The sequence below is a fragment of the Cajanus cajan genome, chromosome 3, assembly GCF_000230855.2.
Source record: "Cajanus cajan strain Asha chromosome 3, NIPB_CcT2T_4, whole genome shotgun sequence".
Lineage (NCBI taxonomy): Eukaryota > Viridiplantae > Streptophyta > Magnoliopsida > Fabales > Fabaceae > Cajanus > Cajanus cajan.
This window is the reverse complement of record NC_138519.1, coordinates 24,850,482-24,859,424: the sequence shown is the minus strand read 5'-3', so window position 1 is coordinate 24,859,424 and position 8,943 is coordinate 24,850,482. Positions and strand designations below refer to the sequence as shown.

Sequence of the window (8,943 nt, the reverse complement as noted above, 5' to 3'; positions counted from 1 at the left end):
ATGTATCCCAGAGTATTATTTAGAAAGCCTCTTTAGGCTTAGCTTCACTCGTCGCTCGAGTTGGAAAGCTATCTTCCACTGAGGAAGTCTAAGTCCTTTGACTCGGATATTTCGTTTGGATGATCATGCCTCGATTGGGGAATCTTGCTGATCTTGCTCTGATAGCTTTCACTGGGAATTTGGCCCAAGAGTGCAGGCTGAGATGTCTCTGGGGAGTATTATTTCGGCAAGCCTCTCCAGGCTCAGTTATTCTGTACGATTGTCGGATTTTCTGAATTTTTGCCTTTTTTGTCGATTTTTCGGCTTTTTTCTGTACAGAAATTAAAGTGCTAAAGAATTTTGGATTCAAAAGTGGAAAATTTCATTTATTAAATGGAATGAAATTTGTACAATGGTAATGAAAAGAGTGGTGCACAGCCCGATCAATCAAATAAACAAAAAGCAAGAAAAATAGCCGGTCTTCACTCTTCTGCCGGCGGATCCTGTGGAGGGTCTGGGAAGCGACGATGCAGCCAGACTGACAGGCTGTCAAAATCCTGTCTCAGGGCGTCTATACTGTGCTGAGCAGTGTCGAATCGAGCGTCGACGCTCTGCTGCAACGCGTTGAAACGAGCATCAAAATAGGCCCTGTCCTGCTGCGAGGTGTCGGCCTCTGGCTGCGGGTCCACATCACCCGGGAGCTCGATGTTCTCGAAGAGCTCGCTGAAGGTGTCGTGGGTGGTCGCTCGTACATATTGCCTCCCTGCCCTGGCAATGATCTTCATGTTGAGCAGGGTGGCAGCATTGATGGGCTTGGGCGCCAATTCCCCCGCATCTAAGCCATCGGGGCACCCCCAAGTCTCGGCGAGTCGTGAAAGGAGCGTGGAGACCATAATGTATCCTCGCCGAGCGTCGCTACCCTCTCTTGCCCCCAGATTCTTTATATGCTCGAGGAAAAAGAATCCGGGGTTGGCCCTCTATCCGGTGGCCATGCAGTAAAGAGCCAGTAGATCCTGTCGCGTCACTGACTCTGGGCTCTTCGGTCTGGCATGGATGGAGCCGGTGATCAGCTTGTGGCAAATCCGGAGCGCAGTCGGGAGCCGGGTACCCTTTACTCTGGTGTGATAGTCCATCTGACCCGTGACCTCTCTCCACATCTCTGTCGGGGTCAGATGATCAGGGCACTCGCAAACGGCGTCCCGATACTCCAACTGATCGGCTCGCTGAAAGAAGCCAGCCTGGACGTTGAATTCGTCCAGTGTCAGGGAGCGGTACCCTCCCTTCATCCAGAAGTCCACCGAGTAGACCGTCGCGCCGAAACTGTTCGTCGACTCTGTGACGCCGACGGTAGCCAGAAACTCCTTCGTCGCAGTCGGATAGATCTTAGGGTGGGGATCAAGGAGGAACCCCCATCCTATGGCGGCGATGTAGCCTCGGACCTCATCCTCCCATTCCATTGCCCGGAGGATGCTGAAGTCGAGCACCCTTGATGACTGGAAGACGAACGACTCAAGGAACTCCAGCCTCTCTTGATGTCGCGCGGTCATTTCGAGTTGCGCGGGGACCCTCTGTCTCTTTCTTGATGACTCGGCCATTTCTCGGAATTGGGGGGATCTCAGACACACTCACAGACAAAGTATGCAGAGGGATGAGAATGCTGTGCAGAATGAGAGGGGGAAGGGACGTATTTATAGAAAAAAGTAGGTCAGTACGGCCGTACTGACCTTACCGTTATTGTACAAAATGAGGGGCCAATACGGGCCATATTGAATTCAATACGCTCGTATTGATGTATACGTTATGGCCAATACGGGCGTATTCAACTCAGTACGCCCGTATTGAGTTAAAAATTCGTTCTTAACCCTAATTGCAATACGGGCGTATTGAGTAGAATACAGCCGTATTGAGTTTTTTTTTTTTTTTTTAATAAACAGAGAATAAGTGATCTTCCAGTACACCTATCATCTGTATGCATGTATGCGGTATGATGCACCTAATTCTATTTGATTTATTTTTTCAAAAGAATTAACCGATGCGTTTCTCTGTTTGGATTTTTGCCATTCCTCTAGACGGGCTGTGCGCTGCCGACTTCTATAACCGAGGAATGATGCGTGTTATATCGAGATTGGTGTCATCAACCCAGTGATCCTTCCCTTCCTTTAGAAGACGTATCAACCCTCCTATTGACCACTATATCTCCATGTTTTCACTAGATTATTCTAAAATCGTTTCGGACAAGAGAAAAGAAGGGAAAGATATTTTTGTTCAGAAGTTTGTGTTTTAGAGGGGATTATTTTTGTTTTGAAAATGATTTTTGTAAGAATGCCTGGTCAAGGTAGGCTTATGTGTTTAGGCTTGTTTGATTAAACATTTATGAAATTAAGAAAGTCTTGTTATTGACGTTGTGATTTGACAACTTAGATAGTTTCCCTTGAACTTTTCTTTTTGAATTCAGCTCATGGTACCATCATGGATTTATTTTGCTTTTTGACTGTCCTTATTTTTGCCTAAAACACCCCTTTGTGGCGTCTTAGCGGACCTTTGTTTTTGTTTATTTTTGCAACCCTAATTTTTGCCTAGGTCACCCTTTCGTGGGATTCCTAGCGGGTTCTTTGCTCTTATTTTTGCGCAGCTCCCTTTTTGGGTTTCTTGCCGAGCTTTTTTTATTTTTATGATTTTTGTTCTTAAAAGATTTCTTTTTATCCATGATGGCACTTATCGAGGCCAAGGAAAGGTGCTCCAAGTTGTCACACACATTTCCACATAAAAATGATGCGGGTTTATTGTTATTAAGACGATTTTAACCTCATTCATGCTTATTCAAACAGGGTTAAAATAATGTGGTCTAGAAATTTATTGTAAGCAAGAAAAGAAGTAATAAGAAAGAATAAAGAACGATTTTATTATAATTATAGCGGAAACATGTGCCCTATCGAGGCTCGGGGGTCGGGCTGTCCCCGAGGAGTAATCTCTAATAGTCATCAGGTCTATACATCCCTATCGGAAGGAGAAGAGCACTTGATGACGACGACCGGCCTTGACGCTTGTGAACCGGCCTTCCTAAAGATTTGGCTTAAAGAACGTCGAGAAGGATCTTGGTTCCTCTTCGTCCTTTGATCTTCATTAGGGTTGTATCCTAACCCTTGTTTCCCCGGATTATCCTTAATAATGGGTAGCTTGGGAATTCCTTGGGAATCCTTGCCAAGTCCTTGTCCAGGCAAGTATCCGTTCTTGGTGAGCATGTAGGCTACCTTCTTCATTTCTCGGGGGAACGTTTCGACATTGGCAATCTCCAATGCTTGGAAGGCGGTCTCTAGAGCTTCCTCTGCTGCATCCACGTAAGGTATGGCAGATGGCTTGCTGATGAATATGTCATCTTCAGCTTGTACGGTCACCAGCTTGTCACCCACTATGAATTTGACTTTTTGGTGGAGCATAGAGGGAACAACTTTCGCATCATGAATCCAAGGTCGGCCGAGGAGACAGCTGTATGCGGGAGTAATGTCCATCACTTGAAATTCGACATTAAAGATGGTGGGTCCAATTTGGATTGGAAGATTGATTTCTCCCACCACTTTGATGTTGTGTATTTTACTCGTATTTTAGCACTTTAATTCACAAGAATTCATAGCATAATCATGCATATCTTTCATGTTTTTAATAAATTTTTATATCATTTTCCTATTTTATGCTTTTCTTGGTATGTGTTGTGTTTTCTCTGAGCAGGATCAAGATTTAAGAATTAAAGAGGAAATGCTGAGCTACAGGGAAAATCACGGCCGTGATTCTAAATCACGCCCGTGATTCACCAGAGAAAATCACGGCCGTGACTCCCAATCACACCCGTGAACGCCACTGACCCTTCATAGATGTGCTCCAGAGAAGATCACGGTCGTGATTCTAAGTCACGGCCGTGATTCACTTCGCGTCCCATCTTTTTAAGTTTTATGTTTTATTTTTATTTTTGTAATTTTTATCTTGGTAGTTTTACCTTTTTACCCTTTTAGGTTATAAATTAGATGAGGTTAGCCTAGAACAGCACTTTTTGTTTTCGGAGACAGTTTTTTTTAGTTTTTGACACTTGGAGAAGGTTGGGCGCCTGTGCCATCGACTCTAAGGTTTGCTTTTCTTTTATTCTTCTTTTGTTGGAGAACTACTATGAACTCCTGTGAGTAGTTTCCCTTTTTCTGGGATCAGGGCTTAGCCTCTGAGAACCTCTTTATTAATGCATTATTCAGTTTCTTAATTTTATTCCAATTCTTGATTTGTTCTTTTATATTTTATATATGAACTTTAACATTATTGTTTTCATAATAACATTAATTAAGGATGAACTGAGAGGAGAACTTGATTATAATTATGATAAACAATTAATCTTAATTTTCATAATCATAGATAATTAGGGATGAACTGAGAGGAGAACCTAATTATCGGAACCTAAAGGAACATACTTGAGTGTTAAATCACGAGAGTTGATTTAAGCTTTCGAGGAGCAATAGATTAACAAAGATCTTAATGGGTTTAATTGAACGTAATTACCACGAGAGTAGGGATTAATTTTAATTAAACACTTCCTCGTAGCCTGAGAAGGTGCAAGGATTAAATTAGGTTAAGACTACCTTCAAGATGGAATAGAATTAATTAATGAAAATAATAATTCAATATTGTTGGAACTCTTTGTGCGAACCCTAGATTCCCGGAAATCTCCTTATCTTATCTTAAAGTTTTATCTTATTCATTAATTGCATTACTATCTCTTTTACCAGCGAATCTGATCTTATCATCTCAAAACAAACATTCTATCTGTTTTAAAATTCAAATTAAAATACTAGTAATTCTAGGTCAAACACGTAGTCCCTGTGATTCGATATTTATTACTTGACGACAACCGTACACTTGCGGTTTTCCATACATCAAGTTTTTGGCGCCGTTGCCGGGGACTACGTCTCTTGATTTAAATTACAATTATTTTAATTCGAATTTTTTTAAAAAAAAAAAAAAAAAATTAAATAAATAAATAATTTTTTTTTAGTGTTTACTTCTCCAATTCAGATTTCACGGGTCACTTTCTTTTTTTTTTTTTTTGCAGTGCCTTAGGATTAATGCAAAAGAGATCTCTACGTCTTGGGAAACCAACACCACTTGATCCTGAGATTGAAAGAACTCTCCTGAGAAGGAAAAGAAACCTTTCTAGAGAATTTGACATGGCTGCACAACGAGATAATTTACCGCTTCGGGATTACTCTGCACCCGTAGCTCGTGGGATACCTGGAGGGGAGATGCGAACTGGAGCTACTGTACCAGCTTCTCTGGTGAATATGCTCAAACAGAACACCTTTGGAGGACTACCATCAGAAGATCCTAATGACCACTTAGAGGGGTTCTTGGAAATCTGTGAGACCCAGCAATTTGATGATGAAGTTTCTGATGGAATGCGACTCCGCTTATTCTCACTCACCTTGAGAGATAAGGCAAAGATGTGGCTAAGAACAGTGCCTAGAGAAAAGATAGCAACTTGGGAATTATGTGAAAAAGCTTTTCTAGAGAAATTCTTTCCTCCTTCTAAAACTAAAGAATTGAGGAAGAAAATCACTAATTTCCAACAAGGCACTGGAGAGACTATTTATGAAGCATGGGAGCGGTTCAAAGGATATCTTCAAGCATGCCTACAACATGGCTTCAACCGTTGGCTTACCATCCAATTTTTCTTTGAAGGATTGGACCAACAAAGCACCATGATATTAGACTCAGCAGCTGGAGGATCTTTCATGGGGAAACCTATTAATGACTGCATGATTATTTTGGAAAATGTAGCCTCAAATCACAGCCAATACAGTGAAAGAGAAGTCACAGCAAGGAAAGGAACTCCGGGGCGATATGAAGTGAACAATATTGAGTTACTCTTAGCAAAATTTGATACTCTTAATCAAAGATTAGACAAGATGGAAAAAGCTAAGGTTAATTCAGTGGCTACAAATCAAGTATGTGACCTTTGTAGGGAACAAGGGCACACTGCAGTAGATTGTACCTCAATTTTTACTGGAGAAAAAGAAGATACTACTGAACAAGTGGAAGCTTCTCATAATTTCTATGACACTCCTCGAAGAGAGAAGAGTAATCCATATTCCAACACATACAACCCTGGTTGGAAGAATCATCCTAACTTTTCTTGGAAGAATAACCCAGTTCAAGGAACTAGCAATCAACAACCTAATTTCCGTCCGTCCAATCACTTCATTAATGGGGAAGGAAATCCAGTACAGACACCCTCAATTCAACAAAGTGTTTCAAGATTAGAAAACCTTATGGAGAATTTTGTCAATAATCAAAAACAGACCAATGATTCAATGGCAAATTCTATTCAAAACCTTGCTGTCAAGGTTGAGAATATTACTCTCCACAACAAGATGCTGGAAAATCAAATTGCACAGTTGATGCCTAGTTCAAACAATTCTCCAGGTAAGTTCCCAGGTAAAACAGTTGCAAACCCAGCTGAAAATGTTAATGCTGTTACTTTAAGGAGTGGGAAGAAATTAGACGGACCTGTGTCTAATCAAAATGATAATATTGAGATTGATGAAGACGCTTCTCCTATGGTTGAAAAACCTGAAAAAGAGAGATTAGAAAAAGAAAAAGTATCTTCATCAAAGCCTCAAACTGTTTATCACCCTCCAATTCCTTTTCCTCAAAGGTTAGCAAGGACTAAACTTGATAGACAATTTGAAAAATTTTTAAATATGATCAAACAAGTGTATGTAAACATTCCATTTGTAGAAGCTCTACAACAGATGCCTACATATGCTAAATTTCTTAAGGATCTTTTAGCTAACCGAAGGAAATTGGATGATAGAGAGACTGTTACATTGATCCATCATAATTTGCCCAAAAAACTTAAGGATCCTGGTAGTTTCTCTATACCTTGTCTCATTGGAAATCTAAGGTTTGAAAAAGCCTTATGTGACCTTGGGGCAAGTATCAGTTTAATGCCTTTATCAATTTGCAAGAAATTAGATATGGGAGAATTAAAGCCTACAGCAATGTCAATCCAGTTAGCAGATAGATCTATAAAATATCCCATAGGAATTTTAGAAGATGTTCCAGTTAAGATAGGTAAATTTTTAATTCCGGGAGATTTTGTTGTTTTAGAAATGGAAGAGGACAAACAAATACCAATCATACTAGGTAGACCATTTTTGGCTACAGCAGGCGTGATAGTAGATGTCAAACATGGAAAATTGTCCTTATCCATTAATGATGAAACAATGGAATTTAATATTGCTAAATCTGTTAGACAACCTTCTCTTGAAAATATTTGCTGCAGGGTTGATATATTGCCTAAAGACATGGAGGAAGAAGTCATGAGATCTATTTTGAGGGATCCCTTGGAGAATTTTCTAGTTGGAGGAAAGCACATAGATCTTGAGGGGATTCAACCTAATTATGCTTGCTTGATCGATTCAAGTCCCCCGTGTAAAGAAAAAGATCCTCTAGTAGAAACTCTTCTTGAGCCTTCAACAGATTGGGGTTAGGAGGATGTACGCATTTCATTTCATTTATTCCAAAAAAAAAAAAAATAAATAAAAAAAAAAATAAATAAAAAATAAAAAAAAATAAAAAATAAAAATAAAAATAAAAAAAAAAAGAAAATTTCAGAGTTCCAGAGAGAATCACGACCGTGATTCTAAATCACGGGCGTGATCTTCTCTGGAAAATTTTTTGGAAAACTCCAGAGAGAATCACGACCGTGACTCTAAATCACGGGCGTGATCTTCTCTGGAAAAATTCTTTTGGACAACTCCAGAGAGAATCACGGCCGTGATTTCCAATCACGCCCGTGATTCCCTGCTGACGCTCAACAGATACAACCCGTGATTTTTTTTTTTTTTGAAATTCCCCTTTTCCCTTATATATTTTTCCCCCTCCTTTTACATTCTCACTTCTCTCAAACTTACGAACTCTGCCCATTCTCTCTTTTCTTCTCTCCCAAACCCTAGCTTCTCACTTCTTCTTCCTCTTCTTCCCTCTTCCTCCCACATTCACTCCTTCCGTTCATCCATGGCTCCCAAGCGCACCCGTACCGTTGGTTCGTCCTCCACCGCTTCCGATACCCACAGTTACGAGGAAGAAGCAAGTGAAATTCCGCACCTTCCTCCGAGGTTCTATCGGAACGATGAACAGCGTGAGCGGAACGAGGTATTACGCTTCCGCACTATCCATCCTACCAGGTATCTCGACTTCCCATTTATTCGTAAGTTGGGTTTACGTGCTGATATCAATTTCATGTTAACTAACATTGGGTGGACAACCTTTGCTACCATGCATAATGATGTTGTTTATCCTCGACTAGTTCTTGAGTTCTTGAGCTCTCTCCACACGGAAATATTATCTGGGCCAAATTGTTTTGAAGGTTTGATTTCTTTCCGTATGTTTAACCAAGAACACGAATTAACCCTGGCTCAGTTCAATAATATTTTTGGATTTCCCACTGGAGGGAGCACGAAAACCCCAAGTTCTTTCAACCCTGGTTCTTTTTGGTATAGTTTGACAGGTACAAGTAATTGGGTCGTTGGAAAATGTAATTCCTCTGCTTTCCGCCATCCCGCCATCCGTATTATGCACCGCTTTATTGCCTCTACTGTTTTGGCCCGAGGTGATTCTGAAGGAAAGGTTCGTTTGAGCGACCTTTTACTTTTATGGGCTATGATGGAAAACAGAGAGGAGCCTATTGATTCTGGCAGTCATTTGGCACGATAGTTCCAGAGTATTTCCAATACCAGCCACGGTGCGATTGTGAATGGCGGCCTCATTACCACTATAGCCAAACACCTTGGCTATCACGCTTGGCTGGACCAGTTAGAATCACTCCCTGGAAGCCGTACTATTAATTTTGCTACCTGCTCTTCTATGAACTGCATTGCGAAAGATGAAGATGATAAATACTACTTTGTAGTAACCCAGTCGGGA

The 8,943-nt window shown here is 40.8% G+C and overlaps 1 non-coding gene across 1 annotated transcript; it reads right to left on the bottom strand.

Annotated features, from left to right (window-relative positions):
• Positions 1 to 5,552: 5,552 nt before the first annotated feature.
• On the bottom strand, positions 5,553 to 5,659 carry LOC145956635 (small nucleolar RNA R71). The gene has a single exon (XR_014432874.1). It is a non-coding gene; the product is annotated as a small nucleolar RNA R71 (small nucleolar RNA).
• Positions 5,660 to 8,943: the final 3,284 nt, after the last annotated feature.